General features: G+C 36.8%; 1 protein-coding gene across 1 annotated transcript in view; it reads left to right on the top strand.

Annotated features, from left to right (window-relative positions):
* The window catches only part of LOC105227701 (Krueppel-like factor luna), a 361,609-nt gene that overhangs the window by 247,878 nt on the left and 93,056 nt on the right, over nt 1–20,675 (top strand). The gene's annotated exons all lie outside the window — the stretch shown is intronic.

Consider the following 20,675-nt stretch of genomic DNA (forward strand, 5'->3'; position numbering starts at 1 on the left):
TTAAACAAATTTCTATAACTTAAATTAAGGTACTATAAATTTCAAAATTCCAAATTAAGTTTTTCCATTTTATTTTCTAATAAAATGCATTAATATACAAGCGCCAAATTACGACCACATTAAGCAAACGTTACATATTTAGAGTAACTGCCATCTCAATGTCAACTATCGTCAATCAAATTCTGGATCCAAACGAACGTGCTTCTTTTTCGTGTGATGTCTGACTGCAATGTTTTACAATCACATACAATTTTCTTGTTTTCATAATTCTCGACTCCGCTTGTCATTATAGTTACTCTAAACACAAAACAAATGGCGTAACACTTTTCATAACATCTTTCACACCGTTGAAAAAGATACACTTCACTGTGCTATATCTTTGTTCCCACTACTTAACTGAATATTATTATTAACACACGCATACCCAAAGGTCATTCGTATTGTGGATATAAACTCGTAATTGTTAGTTTATGCAGCGATCATTACCTAAGTGTTATTAATTTGAAAATTAGTGCTATTTCCATGCTAATTCGTCGAAGCATGTAAATTGCCTTAGCATTAGCTTAATGCGAAAATGATTAAATATCGTGACGATTACAATTAAGTGGCCGGTTCTAAGCGGGCGATTAGTCATAATGCTGAATAAAGCAATTTGTATTTTATCGCTAAAAAGTACAACTACAAACACATAACTAAATATAAAAAAACATGACATTCTTTTTAATAATTTATTTCTATAAAAAAGTTACTAATTATTAAAAAAAAAAATAAAATAAATTACAAAAAAAAATAATGGTGCAACCTAATTTTGATATAAATATAACTAATGTTTTTATAATTGTATAATTTTAGACAAAAATTGAATCTGCTGCTTATATTAATTTAAGTGTTTGTCACCATATTATTTAACGCATGCGCGCTTGAGATAATGAGCTTGACATACTTCACATTTAATTGCCAACAAATTGCTTTTGGTGGGAAGCAAAATCGAAAATGTGTTGACATTAAAATGCAGAGGGTTAAAAATGAAAAGAAGAATTCATGAGAAATATTAAAAATATTGTGAATTCATAGCAGGAAGTACGCTTAAAAAATGTGACGAATTTCCCACGTTTCTTTAAATTTTCAAAATAAAAAAAAATTATAAAAATACAAAAATATTTGTTTATGTATACATGTCGCATTTAAAAGCGTTTTATTAGCTTACAATTTAATTTTTCCTACACTCCTTATTTTCATTTAATCTAAACAGCAGCCTTTTACAGCGAAATTATAGTGGTGGGCGGATTAAAGATATTAACGGAATAAGGTTAAATAGGATTTATTTATTTTTCTGCAATTAATTGGCAACATATATATTGTAGTAGGTAGCTCATTACAATTTTTTCGGAAAAGGCCTCAGTATGTAAAATTTATTTCCCGCGTTTATTTGCTGGATTGCCAAATTCAGGAAAAATTAACTGGAAGACGGATTCAATGAGTACGGTGGAAACAATTCCAAGCTCAATTTGTGCATTCACTCATTACTATGAATACTGAATGCGGCCTTCGCGTACCGCGACCAACCTCATTTTACGGTTATTATTTTTTGGGTAGAATTGTTTTGAAATTTTTGTTTGTCTATTACAGCCTCTTTTAGACGACCGCTAAGGTTTTCGTGCTTGGTGAACATATGACATCTATGCAATTTAGTTGCCTGTTCTGGGATATATTTTCACTAATCAAGTAATTTTTTGATACAAAAGCATGTTTTTTTACAAAAAAATAGTCTTTTTAACACACGAAATTCCACTCTAACGTGTTGGTTCTGAAAAGATTAAGTTTTCAATCCTTTGAAATGTTCTATGTTACGATCGAATCCCTAATAAAAATTAGTTAATTTTAAGGTTAGGCTTAACTGCGTTATATTTTCGTTGTGCTTCAGCGGGTATCTCTCATGGAAACGATGCCTTTCAGTTTGCTGATTTTTGCATTAAAGTATTGGATATTTGTTATTAGATATTCAGTGCTATTTTTTTTAATAAAAAATATATACAATTTTGTAGTCATTTTTTGTTATTATAACTTTTTAAAATATATTTTTCACAATATTTCTGTTTAATGGAAAATCATGTCATAAAATTTGCAGCACACAGAACCATGTCCTTTCCACATTTTACATAATATTTGGATATACTTTGAGGTTTCTTTCATTTTCATTTACGCATTCTCATCGACCATATTTGGTTTGTACCGCCAGCATATAGAAACGAAACCGCTGTTGAAAGCAAAACACTAACTTTCAAAAATTAGCGAATGACGGCAAGTTCTTAAAGTGATCAAAAATTAAAAAAAAGATGGCGATTCAAAGCAACATAAAAATAACAACAATTATGGCAAATGTACAGGCATTGCCAGAACTCGGTTTCTGTTGGCACAAACCGCCAGTGGCATCAACGGGCCGCAGTGGTCGCGGTGGTTGTGCGCCAGCAGTGTATTTGCTGCTACTGTCCTACATTTTTCATGCTTTATCTTCGTTGCTTTATTTACTACATGCTTTTCTTCCACAACCATTTTATTTTATTTTTGACCGCTTTTCTCTTTTAACTTAATATTAAAAAGCACGTACTCTTTTCTTAATTGGGTGGGATGTTTTGTGCGGCTTGTGGTCGAAAAGCCAAAGCGAAAATGTGTGTTTCTGTATAATTTGAAAATGAGAAAAAAATAATGAAAGAAGTAAAAAGGACTAATGCTTTAAACTGATTAAATTAAATTGCTTATTTGCTCGTAAAGAGACTTCAAGTGATGGTTTTAATGTTTCCTGTAGCAACTTTAAATTGTATAAAAAAAATCATTGTTTTATGAATTCGAGATATTGCAATATAGACTTAAGTATGAAAAGTGATATAATACAGTTAAAGCAAACTGAAATAACATTTTGTGGCAAATCAGCATTTATCGCACAATATTTGTATTCGCACACATATATTTTAAAATCTTGTTTATATAATAAAGTAGAAAAATATTAGCTAAAAGCCGAGTTCGTTTACATTTTGGCATATTTATGACGCTTAAATACCCAAGTATTTAAAAAAATATAGGAAATATTTTGTGCATAACATTGCGCCTGTATGTATGCTTTAATAGTCCACAGCATAAAACTACACTTGCGCACAATTTCATCTACAAATGCGCAGCGCATCATTTTCCAGTTATTGACACAATTTCCATTGTAATAACATGCTAGTGTGGACATAAAATAATAATAAAACAATAACAGCAGCAAACAAGCCGGCAACACACACTCACAGGCGAGGCTTCAGCACGCTTGCCAGAAACGAGAACAACATTTACCAACTGACTGACAGCATTTACAAACCAATATTTCACTTGTTGGCAGCGCGCATTTACTCACTCACACACACACACACACATACACATACTCATATATTTATATACATAACACATATTAACTCACCCCTTCAGTGTGAGTTGGCTGCGAACGTTTTCAATTTTCAAAACATGGCAATAAAAAGTGCCGGAGTGTAACATATGAATATTGCGATAGACGAGTGAGAGCGTGCAAAAGAGCGAAGTAACGGCAAAAACGCAATAATTTTTTCTGTAGTACCTCCAAGTGTGCATGTATTTTTACAACTGCACTTATGCATTTTATATTCGCATTTATTTTTGTTTGTGCAGTTGTGAATTTGTTAAAGTTCGGCAGCTTTTCGGCGCTCATCAGCCGTTCAAGTGTGTGCATAAGTTGGCAAGAATGAAGCGAAAGCGCTTGAGTGATGCCACACCGCACATACCAAATGCGCATCTGTCCCTTGGAATTTATAGTGTTTGTGTGCTTGTGTATTAGTGTGTGTACGTATATAACCCAGTGAAGTCCCACAACAGTGTCCTCACTTTGCATAGTTTCTGCGTACATTTGCGGTTATCCGTGTTGTTGTTCAAATTTTTTTCATATACGTAAGTATATATTATAGAGGCAAGTGATTTCACCACAAAGTGAAAATTTTAATGAAAATATTTCGTCCAACCATTCAGATGAGTATCACCAGCCAAATGGGTGTGAATAATGCTGAATTTAGTTAGGTGTATAGATACCTCTAAACTTCTTCGGCGACCATATTTTGAAAGTGGCGTTCCTGCAATCCATACCTAGGGACTTTTAGTATCTCAAAAGATCTTTGTTTCGAGTGTAATTGATCTTCATAGCGACCCAAAATATCAACTATACCATCCTCCAATTCATAAGCTTCTTGATGACGTCCTAGAAATAAGAAATTCAAACACGTAAGGGATATGCAGTCGCCTTGAAACTCACGATTGTTAACGATTTGATATGTTTATAAAAAAATCTATTATTTTCATTTTCTGCCAGCATTGATGCGTTTGACTACATTTACGTTTGTTGCATGAATGAAATTAAATTTTACCGCTTCTGTCGCATTGTCACTGTAACGCGCAAATATCAAACTGCCTCCCCTTTACTATGTAATTGCAAATTGTTTTTGTTGTTGTATTTTTTTGCGCCCGTTTACGCGGACATTCATTTCTCATTTTCTATGCCAACAGCAGTGAAAAATTAAACAAGCCACACACACACACAAATGTAGATGCAAACTCTGTGTGCCATACATACACCTCCATATTTAGCCGTTTCACTAGGCGTGGCACTGCAGTACTCCGCGCAGACTTTATTTCAATTTAGTGGTTTGGCTGCCGTTATTTATTCCTTTTGTGCATATGCATATTTGTCTGTCTACGTCGACCGCAGCTACTGACAGACTTTCCGTGTGTGCACGCTTCGCACACAGTCGCCATATGAAATAGTTGCTCATACGCCCCGACCACCAGCGCGGCGCCTGTGTGTATGCTTTAAATGCAGCAAAATTTGCGTTCGCAGGTTGGCTGGCGTAAAAAGCGAGCGAAAATTACAATTTACACAGACAAATACTTTCGCTTTGCAGGCGTGTAAGCGTGTTGGTGCGTTGACTAAGGAAAAAATTAAATAATTCCACTGCTGCTTGTTGCGACAGCAGCTGTTAGCGTGAAATTATTGCCAAACAAACGGGATATGCATGCAAACAATCCCACTCGGTTTCTCATGTGCCCATGCATATGCGCGTTGTTGCTACATATAAATGCGCAAATAAGCGAGGGGAGACAGTGCAAAGTTTTCTTTCTGAATTTTTTGTGCCCCTCGCTGGGCGGGCTGGGGTAGCGGTGAGCGATAGTTAGCCAGCAGCCATTTCAGCACCCAGTTAAGTTTTTGTATAACACATTTTCTTTATCTTTAACTGAAAGTGGTGGGTATACACACATATATATATATATCACTATATATATGTACATACATATATCTCAGCAACGTGGGCAACATACATACCCAAATGTATTCAGAACTTTAACAAAAGTTTTTCTCATTTTCCACTAGGCTTCGGGATGTTTTTTACGTGCGCGTATGTGTTTGTTCTCGCTTTTTTTTCGCAACCATATTCGTGCGTTTTTGTTTTGTTAAAATTTATGTGTAGTTTGCGCTGAGTACGTTGCCTCTGCTTTCTACGTACGTGCATACTTCGGTGGGAAGCCCGCCACCAGCTGCACACCAGCTGCCTCAATGGCCAATTTTTCAGCGAACTACACTTTTCCGCCATCTCTGCTTTTTATTTACATTCCGCAATATTTTCATATCATTTTGCATATCTCATATTTTCATTTCCACTTTTGAGCGTGTAATCATTCCGCATCCAAGCACATACGTACACTCGTGCATACACGCACATGCAAATGTATGTACGTGCAATACTCTTTTTAAACAGCTTTCCATAACTCATCATTGGATTCCATTGGGTTTGTGTTACTTGCGGCAAAACAATGTTTGTTTCCCTCGCAATTTTTTCGACGTTATTTCTGTAAAAAGTATGCCATGGAAATTATGACACTCGTAATGTTTTTATACTTATTTGTATGTACTCTTATGAGCTGGCTATCTTCTGTATACAATCAATCTATTGACTAAGCTGTCATAAACCTTAAAGTTAGCGGTTTAAATATAAATATTTAAATTTCATCACTTTAACATATAAATAAAGCAGAACAACACAGCCGTTAATTGCGTCTGCACCGAGGCTATGATATCTTTCACAGGTGCATTTCCTGTAGCACAAAAAGTTGGAAAGAGGGTTTTACCTTGCTTTCAATAGGTTAATTTGTATGGCAGTCATCTGAAAAATTCCTTCGGATGATTAGAAATTGACCATAATCGTTAAATTTATATAGCAGTTATACATTATGATGAAAAAGTAATATCCACCAGTTGTCAACTTTCCAATCCATGAAACACTTTTTATAAGGACTTTTTGGGATGGCCTTCAGCTTCTTCAGCAAATTTTGTTTTATCTTTTCGATCGACTGAAAACGGGTTCAAAGTTGCGGCAATTTCTGTTTGGGGAACAAGAAATATCCACAAGATGTAATATACCTATGTCAACGACTTTTCCAATCCATGAAACACTTTTAACAAGAACTTTTTAGGATGGCTTTCAGCTTCTACAGCAAATTTTGTTTTATCTCTTCGATCGACTGAATCACACCCTTCACTGTTTTAATATTTTCATCAGTTGAGGAGGTCTAAGGTCGACATCTCGACCGTCTTTGAAGAATTTGTACGACTCGTAGGCTTTTGCTTTTGATAAAACTGAATCACCGTAAGCCTTTTCCAACATTTGTAACGATTCCGCACACGAAATTTGTTTATACAAAATTTGAGAAAACCGACTTAAGCAGTTGCTGTAAACAAAGTGTTTGACAGATCGCGCTCATATTAGGCATAGTAATTAAGGACAGTCCTATCAACTTAGCAAAGTACATTTGTTTGAAATATTATTTACCGGCGGAATTTAATAACAATTTTCGGGTGCTTTTTTGTCCCAATATATACTTACAGACAGACAAATGGCTAAATGCCTAATCAGCAAATCATGCTGATCATTGTTATGCTATATATACTCTACAGAGTCTCCGACATTCCTTGGGGGAATTACAAGCTTAGTGGAAATTTTAATTTACCCTGAGCAGGGTATAATTATGCACATATGTATACACTTAGATCAGCTAGAACATTTTCCATCTAACCAAAGTGCAATTATCTTTAAGAATATCAGACTGTGACTAACAAACATTAGCAACCTAAAAGTATATATTGGAAGTTAATTCATTTCCAGTTTCACCTTAAAGAGAGTAATCTGAGTTTACTCTCATTTAAAGATATTTACAAAAAACTTTCCAGGGATATGAAAAATTAACAAGCACAGCCATACCAATGTACAAGTATTTATATATACACATATGTATGTATGCATATCTCATATCGTCAAAAAGCAATGCACTGCTATATATGCTAAGCACATGGGGCTTTCAACGCAAGTCACAAAATGGCCAACCAAACTGGAAAAGCCTAACATTAGGCGCTACAATTGCCGCTTTGCCACACAGAGCTTGTCTCTGTTGAGACTTTTCTTTCATATGACTATGCCACATGTTGTGGTCTGCATTGCGCTTCGTCTCCCAGGTGGCACATAACTTAGTCTGGCTGTCGGAAGTACGTACAAGAATACATACCTACTCGCGTATGAGCAACTCCGCATGTGGTTTGTCCCGCAGCCCTTCTCCTCAACATTTCCATCGACATTTCACCATTCACTTTTATCGCACAGTTTTCTTTTTTTGCGCCGCAAAGTAGGCTGAAACTGCGGCACATTTGCCTGTGCAACATTAGCGCCGTGTTGCATATTCATGCCAAAGAGCTTATCTTTCATTTTACACATGCATAAATTCACACACACACACACACACATAAATACACACGTCTTTTTGCTTTTGTTGCATTTGCGTTATTCAACTTGTTTTTGCTGCAGATTCGCTGTTTTATGCCGCTAATGCAAATATTTGCTTATGCTTAGAGATTTATGAATGGCGGCGTTGCACCAAAAAAGCGCAGTTACAATGTGTACAAAAATTTCTATAGAAGCGTGTACTTTTGTGTACATTTACGCCATTAATAATTCAAAACAGTTGGGCAAACATATTTACTTAGCATTATTGAGTTGCATTTATTGTGCAATATTTTTTAAAAACTTTTCGAACATTTCAATGTTTGTCACACTTTTGTTCTTAAATTTCTGATAACTCTCATTTCTTTTAAATATAATCTCAACAAAAATTTCCTATCACCTTCCGCCTATAACGCCCATTATATTGATGTGCGCGCATTAAAATTATTGCCCGGCGAAAACTTTGATATTGTCTACCTGCATTATATTCCGTGCGCGTACACAATAACTTACGTAGTAATCCTTTATGGACTTACTTTCGGTGCGCCCAACCTTAGCAACCATACACTCTCTTATATAAGTAGAAATAAACGTCTTCAACTGTGGCATGATATTGAGATTCTTCAGGCGTTTCGTATTCAGCGCTTCTTTATTATTCCGTCAACACGCGCCGCCGTAATCCTTATGATATTCCGAGCGCAGCATTGCCTGTTATTGAACTAAAGTGATAATTGTGCGAAATAAATGTGAAAAACAGAGAATAACTTTTACAATTTTAATGAAAATGTGATCAAGCAGATTGACCACGCATTTATTTGAAAGGTATGAAGGAGCAGTGTGGTCCGTAGGAAATCAAGACATATTCTGCTTTATAAGCTAAATGAAGGTGATATGAATAGATAATGCCATAAAGCAAGTGGCCAAACTAGATGTTGGAGAAGGTTTTCAAGCATTAGAGAGAGTAGTGAATCGAACAGACAAGACACAGAAGTACTTATTTATAGATCAAAAATTGTTTGGGTAATATATTATTATCGTTCCTTATTTATTTATATAACATCTCTTATTCCTAAAGTCAATCCAAAAATTTAATCTTAATCTCTTTTAAACTTCATTTTTGTGAGTAATCTTTCATTTCACTGGAATATAGAAATATAGTATAATATAAAATAATATAAAAACTGGTCTAAAAGGAAAAACCAAAACTTAGTAGTACAGAAGGTAGTAGTTATACAATTCTCCACTATTCTTCGAATATTATTTGCATCGAATTTAATTTCCTAATCCCCCTAAAATCAATGTCGACACTTATTCCTTAGATCTCCACATGAAAGCTAATTATCGGTCTCCCATCTTTTGGCGACGCGCTTGAAGTAGGGTAGGCTCAACAGAAGCAAGCAATTCTTCAGTGGTACGCGGACATAAAAGTATGTTTTTCACAGACCAAAAACTGTTCTGTGTGGAAAAAAAATTTTAACTTTTGCTTATTAAGACCTTCCACAAAATGTTATACCAAGAGTTCAGCGAAGTCAGCATTCAGCTGCTGTAATGGATAGGTCGGAAGTCTTCTGTAAAAAGTGTACCAGCAGGATATTTTAGAAGGCTTGGTAATACAGTTGAGCAATGTTCCCTTCAATGTTGAGCGCTGGATCTTCCAGCAAGATTTTGCTCCAGCACACAAGGTAAAACCCACCCAGCAGTGGCTTAAAAGCAATATTCCTTGTTGCAGTTGCAGGTGATTGGTCCATATTTTTATCCATTGGCTTGTGGTCCGAGTTAAAGGATATGTTCTGTTGAATATCTTATTTTTCTTAAGAAGTGTCATTTTGTTTACATTTGGCTTTTAATTCAGCACATCAAATACGTTTTCCAGTTGACCACAGACTTCTTCTCTATAGTATCATTATTATGCGAGTCCTCACGAAAACCTCAAATCGCCGCACATAAACTTGCGCCAAACAAACAAACCAATAGCAAAACAAAATATAAAAATATAAGAACTTTAACAACTTTTCCAACTTTTTGCGCCAACTGCAAAAACAACACACTGATATGAGAGGCAGTCAAACGACCTGCTTGCTTCCTTAATAACAAGTATCGAGAAAACTTTCACGACGCGGTAGGCAAGTGTGAAAAGGTTTTGACAAAACGGACGAAAACTGATGACTAAATAATGCGACACGACATGCCAGAACAACAAATAACAATAGCGGCGACAGAAACAACAAATAAGCAGAGCGCACTGACAAAAACACTTATGTCTCCTGAAGTGGGGGGCGAGCGCTAAAAAATAGCAAACAAACAAACGAGCGAACAATACTAACGGAAAAGCATAGGAAAATCTTTTGCTATTAAACTCTCCCATATTGTCTGCCCCATACGTCGGCATGTGAGTGCGGCACGGTGCGCAAAATAATAATGAGTCAATGGCCAAGCAATATTGGAAAATCTTTTGCTCCACACAAAGCAGGGGAGCCACACAAAAGGATGTTAAAGCAAAATAAGGGACTTGGCCAAAGTCAAGGCAGTTAGTATGCACAGGAAGCTGCAAGAGTGTGTTGTTAGTGTTGAGCGTCTAGCCTAAGCTACGGGGCTTCACAAACACTATCACTATATCAATTGTAAATAATCGATTTTCATTTAAGAGCTTTCCATAAATTCCACTTTCATTCAACTTCCTGTTTACCAAGTCGGGCTATTGTCCTGCGTATTTTGTGTTTACTTGAACGGATCTTCGGCGGGGGTGTCATTATTGTCTATTTCTTGGTTGAAACCGTCTTCTGTATTGACTTTTAGTTGTATATAGTCTGATGTATATATAGAAATATATAATATATATGTGTACGAGTATGTATATAAGTGCGTTGTTTCTGCTGTGTCTGCTCATATTACATATTTGAGATTACTGAGTGTAAGACAAAAACTTCTGGCAAAACAACAGAAAACAAAACACAAACAATAAATGAAAACCATAAATTTTCCCTTTGTTAGCCAGCCAGTGGAAAAAATGAAATGAGACTCATAACTTTATCAGCTTCTTTGGCTTTGTGTTCAACTTCTCGTGCTTCATCAGTCTTCCTGCAAGTTTGCTGCGTGTTGGTGTAATATTTAGCATTTTTTATTGTTTTCACACCGCCCGCCGACGTTAAAGTTCCAATCAGTAACGGAATATGTCACGATATTTAGTGAATTACACTTATTGGCACTGGCGGTGCCTTGTTGCCAAGCGCATTATTTAAGCTTACTTGATCGCCTCTCTTCTAAATTACCATATATGTACGAACTGTTAATTGAGTAGATGCTGTAAAATGAGAACTGAATTTGAGAAATATGTTATTGAACACACGATAGGTTCAGAGTTCGTATAAACGAAATCGTGTTTATTTAGTTTCAGATAATTTCAAGAGAGAGACAGCTTTTTTACCAGCTCAAAACATTGCACAATATCTCTACCTAATATTTTCTGAATATTATCAAATATATTTGCTTATAAGGGTACTCTGACTTTGCCTTATATTTTTTTTTCTATTTATTAAACTTGAAATAGGATGAAAATAATAGACATAATTTTAGGTTATCTGTAACGTGGTTCGCTCAAAAAAAAGTTAACTTCGGCTGCTTCAAAGGTATAATACCCATTACAGATGCATTTTTTATAGCATAAGGGTACAAAAAATCTTGATTTTGGTAGATCCGGTCAGAATAATTTTGTCCGAGATTTTAACGTAGCTTTGGATAATAATACATGATGAATGTTGAGAAGCTGTTTTTTCAAATAAAAGGTGTTCCGTACAGAGACTCAATTTTGATCGATTACCTTGTATGTCAGCTATAAAGTATGAATCTGTGATATCGGCGGTTTCGACAAAAACCGCTTGGGGAGATGAGAATGTGTTCACAACCAACATGGCTAAAGCGAATCAGCACGTCACGTTGAGCTTTTGCATATATACTTTATATGGTCTTGTAATGAGATATGTGGAAGTTTTAAGACCCTGTCAGATAAATACCTGAGTAAATGCTGTATCTTTGCAATGGTGGTTTTCATTTAAAAACGAATTAAATTTATCGATTCACTCGTTTTTTCTTCTTCTTCTTATGGTCAATTGTAGATAATTTGTCTATTACCTTAAGCAGCTAATCGTGTGGCAAGCAATTTCTTTATTCCGCTAAGAACTTATTTTTCTCTTTCACATTTAAGAACTTGGTTAAAATTAAAAGCAAAGCAGCAGTTCCAGGACAACGCATCACAAAATTGCTGCATATTCCGACAAGAACCGAAGGAGACTACTGGTATGAATAACAATGTCTCCCAGCTTAGCAGGCTTCCTTGCTCATGCCACTTACGATTACAAGCAGAAATATGGTCGGAGTTGCTCGCTTCACTCTCCCGCCTTTTTCACCTTACTTTAGTTGCTAACTGCTGCTTTTTTGCTTTTGAAGTGAATTACGAATTTCTTCGTTGATATGCTCGCGACGTGCAACACTAGGCCGCCGCTTGCATGACAATGAGTTTGCGTATTTCGAGCGTTGTTGCTGCTCTCACGTCGCTTTTGATGAGTTTTTCTAATACCTTGGCTGCCATTTAATTCTTTCCCTCTGCGCTCCTCTGACAGCGGAGTCATTTGTCTTAAGCCTGATTTATTTTTATATGCTTATCCGGTTTGTTGTTGCTACTGCTGTTCTTTGTATTACGGTTGACTTTTTCTGCATTGTAACATTCATTGCGTTTTTAAATTGAGTTTCTTGCCGTGAGCAAAACTTTAATCAGAGATTAAGTGGCATCTCTCTTTTGCATTGGTCACGAAATTACAGAAAAGCAAAAGAAGGTAACAATTTTATAAGAACTTTGTCCAACAGGACTATATGTTTTATGGAAACACTACTAAATTAAGTTTTCAGGAGGGATTTACGTGTTCTTTTCATAACCTTTATTCCTGAAAAACTATCAAACGCAATACGAATGTGTTAGTGGAAAATTGAGATAGATAATTCCTTTCATGCAATTGAATTATTATATTATCTTACGAAAGCGATATATATTCTTAAAGCAAATCATAGAAATTAACTGATTTGTAAGACGCAGCCGATGATATCTAAAATTGTCAGATCATTCCAAGAAAGAAAAGACTGAGGCCCCAGGGTCTCATGCGCGTATATGAACTATTGTTTTCACTTGAAAAGCACTGAGTAAGCAAGCTTTCAATATATCTCTTGACACACTCCAACGTAGCGAACTCCTGCTTTCCCCACATTACGGTGAAGAGGACTCCAAGGCAAGCGTGGCGCCAAACATTGGATTTAATTAAATTTGATTGTTTTGCTCTTGAAGCGGAATTTCATTTCCATAACTTGATTGCTTAACTATTTTTGGCACAACACCAACAAATCAACTATCTGCTAAAAATGGAATCAAAGCTGCTTTGTTGCACGAAGCTTTCCGTGTAAAAGGTGTACAATTTCAGCTGCTAGCGTGTCCTGCTTCGCACACCGTGCCGTGTCCTGTCTGGCTGAACGTGTTGATGTATTTTAAACCTGAAGATTTTGCTGAAGTGTTTATCCGGAATTTTCCAACAGTTTTTTACTTGTCACCTTAAGAGCAAAACATGTGGAAACAGCATCACAGCAAAAAGTCGAGATAATGCTCGGCAGCCCTTGATATACAAGTACATATATATACACATACATATTCACGTAAGTACATACTTACCTGCAGTCTAGTCAAGCAGCCTTAATTCAGCAGCAGCAAGTTTTCGCAATTAAAAACTTCCCGCTTGGCGCAAGTCGACCAAGTTGTTGACTTCGCTACTCGTATTATCTTCCTTCCCCGCTCTCCGCTGCAGCTTTACATACATACTTGGCAGCTTTTTGTTGTTTCACACGGCAACCAGCTCGACAGCGACGCGTTGGCAATGAAAGTGTTAGAAAGTGCTTTATTACTGGCGTTATTCTCGTTTTTGTTGTTGTTGTTTTTCTCAACAGCTAGACGGGCAGGCATGCAGACGGAATTGCTGATATTCTTTGTGATTGAAAATCTTTAATGAAATTCCATTTAATTTGCGCAGTGCCTCCAAGCCAACGGCAGCACTTTCTTCTTCGCTCACTTGAATGGAGCGCTTTTGAGTGGCATAAAACTTACTTGCAACACCTATTTCCACGCTATATTTAGTGTTGTAAATTGTGTTTCAAGTTTGTACAAAGTTTGAGGTAAACGTTGAAAAGATTTTTCAAGTAAAGCTATTTTTAAGACATGACTTTAGGTGGTAGCGTTTTGGATCGGCACTAAAGTGTAATGCCAGAGTACTCAGTGACTGCTTTAAATACAAACAGAAGCTAAATATTTTATTTTTTGAGATCTAAAAATTTGTGTTATAAAGTTTTTACAATATTATTGACATTGAAAGACTGCTTTTTGACAAGCAGAAAATATACCGCCAGCTGTCCTAAAGTGCGTGAAATATTTATTTGCACTTCGGCAACTCTTCAAGTTACCAACTCTGAATATAATATGGCACGAAAATCAATCAAAATTTATGAAATAATAAACTATATATAGAGAAAATCAGGATGGCACCATATATAAATTCCATTAGATTTTTCAAAGTGGATTTCATCACTTTCACTTCTGCTGGTTGAAAAATCAACTGATCAAAATTGTTTCCCGAAACTTTCAATAAGTTTGTTTGCCTAATTATTTACTACCGTGCCCAAAAAATAAGGTGACATTGTATTTATTTTTAAAATTCTTTATTTATTCTTCCAAATCAATTTCATCCCCTTCAAAGTAATCCCCTCCCGATGCAATGCACTTATGCCAACGGATTTTCCAATCTTCGAAACACTGGTTGTAGTCACTTGGCCTTCAGTTCCGTCTTCGCTGCGGCTTGAATCTCCTCTATCGTATAAAAACGGTGTCCCCGGAGCGGTCTTTTGAGCTTGGTGAACAGCCAGAAGTCGCACGGCGCCAGATCAGGTGAATACGGTGGTTGCGGAACGATATGGGTTGAGTTTTTGGCGAAATGATCACGAATTACGAGGGCAGTATGGGATGGTGCATTATCGTGGTGTAAAAACCAAGAATTGTCTTTCCACAATTCCGGCCTTTTTAGGCGGATAGCGTTACGCAAACGACGCATAACGTTCAAATAATATTCCTTGTTGACTGTTTGACCGGTTGGAAGGAATTCATAATGCACAACACCACGATAATCGAAGAAAACAGTCAACATGACCTTGATTTTTGAGCGACTTTGGCGCAATTTTTTGGTCTCGGCTCTCTTTTGGCACGATATTCGCTCGATTGATCGGTTGTTTCGGGGTCGTAAGCATACATTCAAGTCTCATCGCTAGTTATGTATAGTCGGAAAGCATCGTTTCACACACTTCAACGCGACGCCTTTTTTCCAAAAAATTCAATGTTTTCGGTACCAGTCGAGATTTGACGCGCTTGAGGCCCAAAACATCCTTCAAAATGGTATTGGCTGAGCCTTTCGATATGCCAACTTCATCAGCAAGGTCTCTAATTGTTAATCGACGGTTTTTCAACACCAAATCTTTGATTTGTTGAACGTGAGCTTCGTCGGTTGAGGTTGATGGTCGTCCTGGACGCTCTTCGTCTTCGACACGTTCACGGCCGGCTTGGAACTAACTATACCACTTGTAAACATTTTTTTTTAGACATAGCCTCATCACCAGAGGCTTTTTGCACCATCCTCAACGTATCCGAAGCAGAAAATTGATTCCGTAAACAAAATTTAATGCAAATTCTTTGCTCAACAAATTTCGGCATCGCAAAAAACGGAAAAGTCACTTTTAGCAGCTCACAAAACGACACGTATCTCAAACACTAATGAATATTTTGCCATGCAATTTGACATAAATGTGACTGACAGTACTACCAACCTAAAAAAAACTAATTCTCCAAATCCTTCGACGCGCGCTGTTTAAATTCAAATGCCACCTTATTTTTTTTATTCTTATGCTAACTGCTAACTAAATTGGGCTGTGAATATGATGACTGATATTAAATCCGCATACTCCAGCCAATTTTACATTTGCACTTAAATTGGTTTAATTATAAATATGAAGCAAAATGAACGGTAAATGCAATATTTTAACATACATACAACGACTCTTGTGCCACCTATTGGAATTCGAGTGAAGCTCTGACATTAAAGCTATAAACTAAATCAATTAGATGGAGTTATTGAACTTGTTTATTGTGTGAATGAAATATAATTTTGCATGAATATTGTATGTATGTATCAATGATGTATGTCGCTACCTCACCTTTTCCCACTTCCCACATGAACTGAAACAAGATATAGATCAATTATCGCGCGGCACTTAAAACTGGTCATAAATTGTATAAATTTGTTTGCTTAATGCAAATAACACCAAATGGACTTTTGAAAATGAAATAAATCAGCATGTAATAACCGCACATAAAAATATGCAACTGCAGACATTTCACTTAACTTCTAACTGTACTGAGTAAAATCATTCATATCTTATCTGCAAAGCAATTTCGAAATGGAAAATAACACCCGTGAACACAGACATATATTACTTCACTTTAATTTGATAATAAAGAATAATTTTTGTGATTTAGTGGCCATTAAATGTGCATAGCCCACATTATTTACAAATTAATGTATACAAATACATATATATTTATGTACACATACTATGTATATAGAAGCTTGCATTTAAGAACTTCAACCACCATTTTAACCAACTAAATGCTCGGACACCACAAAGAAATGGTCGCACCCCTGCGAAACTGTGCGCCATTAATGACACAACGCCGCCAGAGTCGCCACAGCTTGCCACTTGTGGAGTTCCGCAAGCCAGTTTGTGTTAAAGGACGAATGTGTGCGCGAAGGTTCGCCACATGCATCAGCATAAGTACAGTTTTCTTGTAATGAAATTTGCTTTCACGCCAAATATGATGGTGGTCCACTGCCAAACTGACTAACAAATGTTAATTTACCACCCGGTTGCCCACCACTCACCCTTCATCGGCCAATTTAGCAGCTACACGTGCTACAGTGATGGCCACATAGCTAACACCACTGGTGGAATGACAAGCTCTTTTCAAAACCATGAAGTTGCCATGCCTCTGCTCGCACCAATTACGTTTGCAGCTTCTGAGGCAACATCAGCATTTTAATGGCTACACAACTTTTGGCAACATAAATAAATTAGAAATTTTATGTGCAACAGACTCAAGTCCTTACCTCACGCTACTCCCAAGCGTTGTATTTCTGCAGAAGAACGTAAACAAATTGGACAATGAAAGGTGTGACTGGTGTTGTTGTTATTGCCGAGTAGGCCATTGGAAGGTGTGAGCCTTTAAGACATCACTGCCTTTGTTTACCTAATTTCTATGGCTCAAAATTGTGATGTTGCCTGATAGACTTCGGCTTCTATCAACAGTGCCTAGAACAGCATTTTCGGCGTGTTGAAAGGGGCAACAGCAACAGTCACAGTGTAAATTAAGTAACAATTGAAGGCAAGAGGCGGAAGAGGTCGCAAAGCAAACTAAACAAGCTCGGCATAGTAACAGCACGCAACGTAAGTGTGTTGGCTGGCGTACAAAAGCAACAGCATCGTGAGATGAAAATCAAAATAAATGAAACGAACAAAAGGTCATTTAAAGCACTTCATAAAGAAGCCGAGAAATCCCTTTAATGTCACCCAATTTTCCTCCGGCTTTCCTTTATTTGCTATTTTGTCTACCGCAATTTTGCTTTGTCCACCCATTCCACTGATTTGTTTGGTGTGTCACCAATTTTCGGCAGGTGTTGCGACCTGTGCGCGCTTTGTTGCCATTTGCGTGCTTTGTTTGTAGGCTACATAGCCTGAAAGCATGCTATGAATTTTAGAATAGTCAGCCAGTGCCGAGTGTGGCAGGCAGTTGCTTAGATTTTGTCGATTCTATGCCAACACAAGCAATTGAGTTTCCTGCCACTGCTGCTGTGAATTTCCAAGTATTCTTATTATTATTGCAGTTGCTCTTCTTCTTTCCATAGCGCTGAATGCTTGTGATTGTTGCCATGGTCGAAGTGTGACAATTCATTTCAGTACAATTGTGTGAACTTTGTTATTGTTATTGGTGCACGTTTGCAGCCTGCCATTGTCTAAGTCCTTGCCAAGAATAAATTTAAGATGAAGCCTATGCTGCTGTGAACACCAAATGAACTTTCTTGGAATTGTTATCGTCTTTTGTATATGTCTTATTCATCGACGCTGTTTGGGACAATCCGCACCAGTGCTTGTTTTAATTTTTAATTTCCTCGTGGAATAGCTTTTTGTAGCTGAACATTTTTAAATTTTCTATTTTAAACGGAAAATATTATATTACAGCATTGATATATGCGAACTTCACTGATAGAATAGATGCTGATCACCTGCAACTGAGTCGGCAGTCATCGCTCTTGTTATAGTATTCGCAAATGTCAAAGTATGTAATGGTTCAAGATCAGTTGTCTCCAGTATTTAATAAATTTGGAAAAATTTACTTATAGAAAATTATGTTTTATACCGCTTTCTGCCATAAGAAATGCACCTGTGAAGCGTATTATATCTTCAGTGCAGCCGAAGTCAAACATTTTTGCATTAAATTTAATGTTTCATTTGTAATAGTTAGAAGTATCAGATGTAAGTAAAATACATATTGTTTGGTTCGATAACTTGCTGGTATTTTGGAGGTAATTTCGTAATGCCACTCTCATAAAAATATAGTCAGTAGCAAAACAATGAGAGAGACGACTTTCATATGCTTCTCTTATAACGCATTTTTCACCAGCAAAATCATTCGTCGTACACAGCTCCAAAATAAAAATCTGATGCATAAGAACATTTCAACCAACCTCCTGGGGCTTCTGGCGAGTCACTATCGATGTGGGTAGCGTTACCCTTATGGAACTCAACTCCACTCCCGTTGGCATAATTTGGCTAGTTTTGGGCGATTGTCGACAGCGCAGGTCCGAACTGAAGGTATGACCAAGGGGTAGCAGCTTATATTAGAGATTCTTTGCCCTGATAATCTCACCAAACACGCGACAAACTCTCCTGAACTTCTGTCATGATTAGGTCTATGCCGGTTCACGGCGATACTATTCACATTCTAAGCCGCTGCGTTACGTTTGAGGAAGAAAAAAATTTAAATATAACGATTTTTTTTTTGCTGGTGTTCAACTTTGACAAGTGTTCAAGTAATCCCAAAACGCTCTCCAAGGTTGTTTTAGCACGAAATTTTTTCTTTCTAATGTCATATTGTATAATCTAATCGCACTTATACAAGGCTAGATAGAGATTGTTTAAGCCATATATTGGAAAGCAGTGGTTTCTTTTGTCCTAGACCTAATACATATTATATCCATACGCACTAATTTGAGACTTCTTATAAATTTAAATAAAGCCTTTCCTGTTTACAATAAATGCAGCTTTGCTCAAAAATCACGTGGTCGTGGCGAATAAGTATCAAACTAACCAAAGGAGTAGTCTCAGTAGTCGCTAAGCCGGAAGAAAGCGAGCGATTGAAAATTCGCGTACTGCTTATACTACAAAAATAACAACAGGTCCTCCTTTCCATTCAACTTCATGCCATTTTTTCGACATAAGAATAAAGCGAGGCACTTCTTAAGCAACTCAAAGTGTTTGAAAGTAGTAGTACAGGGTCTTAAAATGCGCGAAACGGATACAGATCTAGAACTTAATACATGCAGTATATATATATTCATATATACATGTGTATATTCATATATATATACAATATGCATTCATGTTGGTACAGTATATATGTTGATATTTATTTGCGTGGCAGACGCTTCATTTTCGTAATCCCAACTCAACAACTTACACCAGCATACAATTCAACAGTAAGGAGCTGAGCTGAGCGGCTAACTCTGAAGTTAACAATATAACTGCACATTCTGCATACAAGTGCAAATCTGCAGAAACTCGCTGCGAGCGTAAATTTAGTTTTAAAACAACAACACACACACACTTTGCTGAGCTGCGATGGTGTGAAAATCTTTGCAGCTTAAATGTAATCTTTCTCCTACCCAACTCCACCACTTCCACTTTCCGTTGCAGTTGTTTCTTAAAAGAAGTACTTGCAACACGAATGCCAAGTTGAATTAAATCTGCTTTTTGCTTACGAACCCGCGTGTGTGTTTGTGTGTTCAAAGTGCTGTTACAAGGCATTTGGTTGGTACTCGGATGATTACGATGTTGTCGTTGTTTTGGTTGTCATTGTTGCAGCAGTCTATTTGCTGCAACTCATCGCGATTCAATGCATAACATTTACATCTTGTTATTGCTTGATTAATTCTGCTACTGTTGCTGCCAAGTGCTTCTGCTCATGCTTGCCTTGGCCGCCACTCTCCTCGTAACTGCTCGCAGGCTGGTGTCTAAGTTGGTCCCTACTTTTCACTGCTGAATCGGCTTTTTAACAACTCTACTGTGGCATAGCAAAACGGAATTACTGTAAATTGTTTTTGCAGTTGTCAAAGTGCTTTAGTGTAACGTTACTTTTCTTTGTTGCTGTTGGTGTTGTCGTCGTAGTTCCAATCGACATTTTTATAAGTCGCAATTTGCAAACTTAAGCGGATTTGACTTGTCGGCACAACGCTCAGCCACAATGGATGATTAAAGCTCATTGTCCGGCCGGTAGTGTTTATTTGCTTCAAGTGCAGATGAGTCCAGATTCTCCACCATTTTTTAAGTTTTTTAAGCTTATTTGAAACGGAATTTGTCGTAAGGATTATTGCGGTTTTTGTGGAAAGTTGCGTAATTGCATTCAAGCTGAGAATTTTTTCTGCCGCTCCTGACAGTATAAAA

This window comes from Bactrocera dorsalis, chromosome 3 (genome assembly GCF_023373825.1).
Source record: "Bactrocera dorsalis isolate Fly_Bdor chromosome 3, ASM2337382v1, whole genome shotgun sequence".
NCBI classification, from domain to species: Eukaryota; Metazoa; Arthropoda; class Insecta; order Diptera; family Tephritidae; genus Bactrocera; species Bactrocera dorsalis.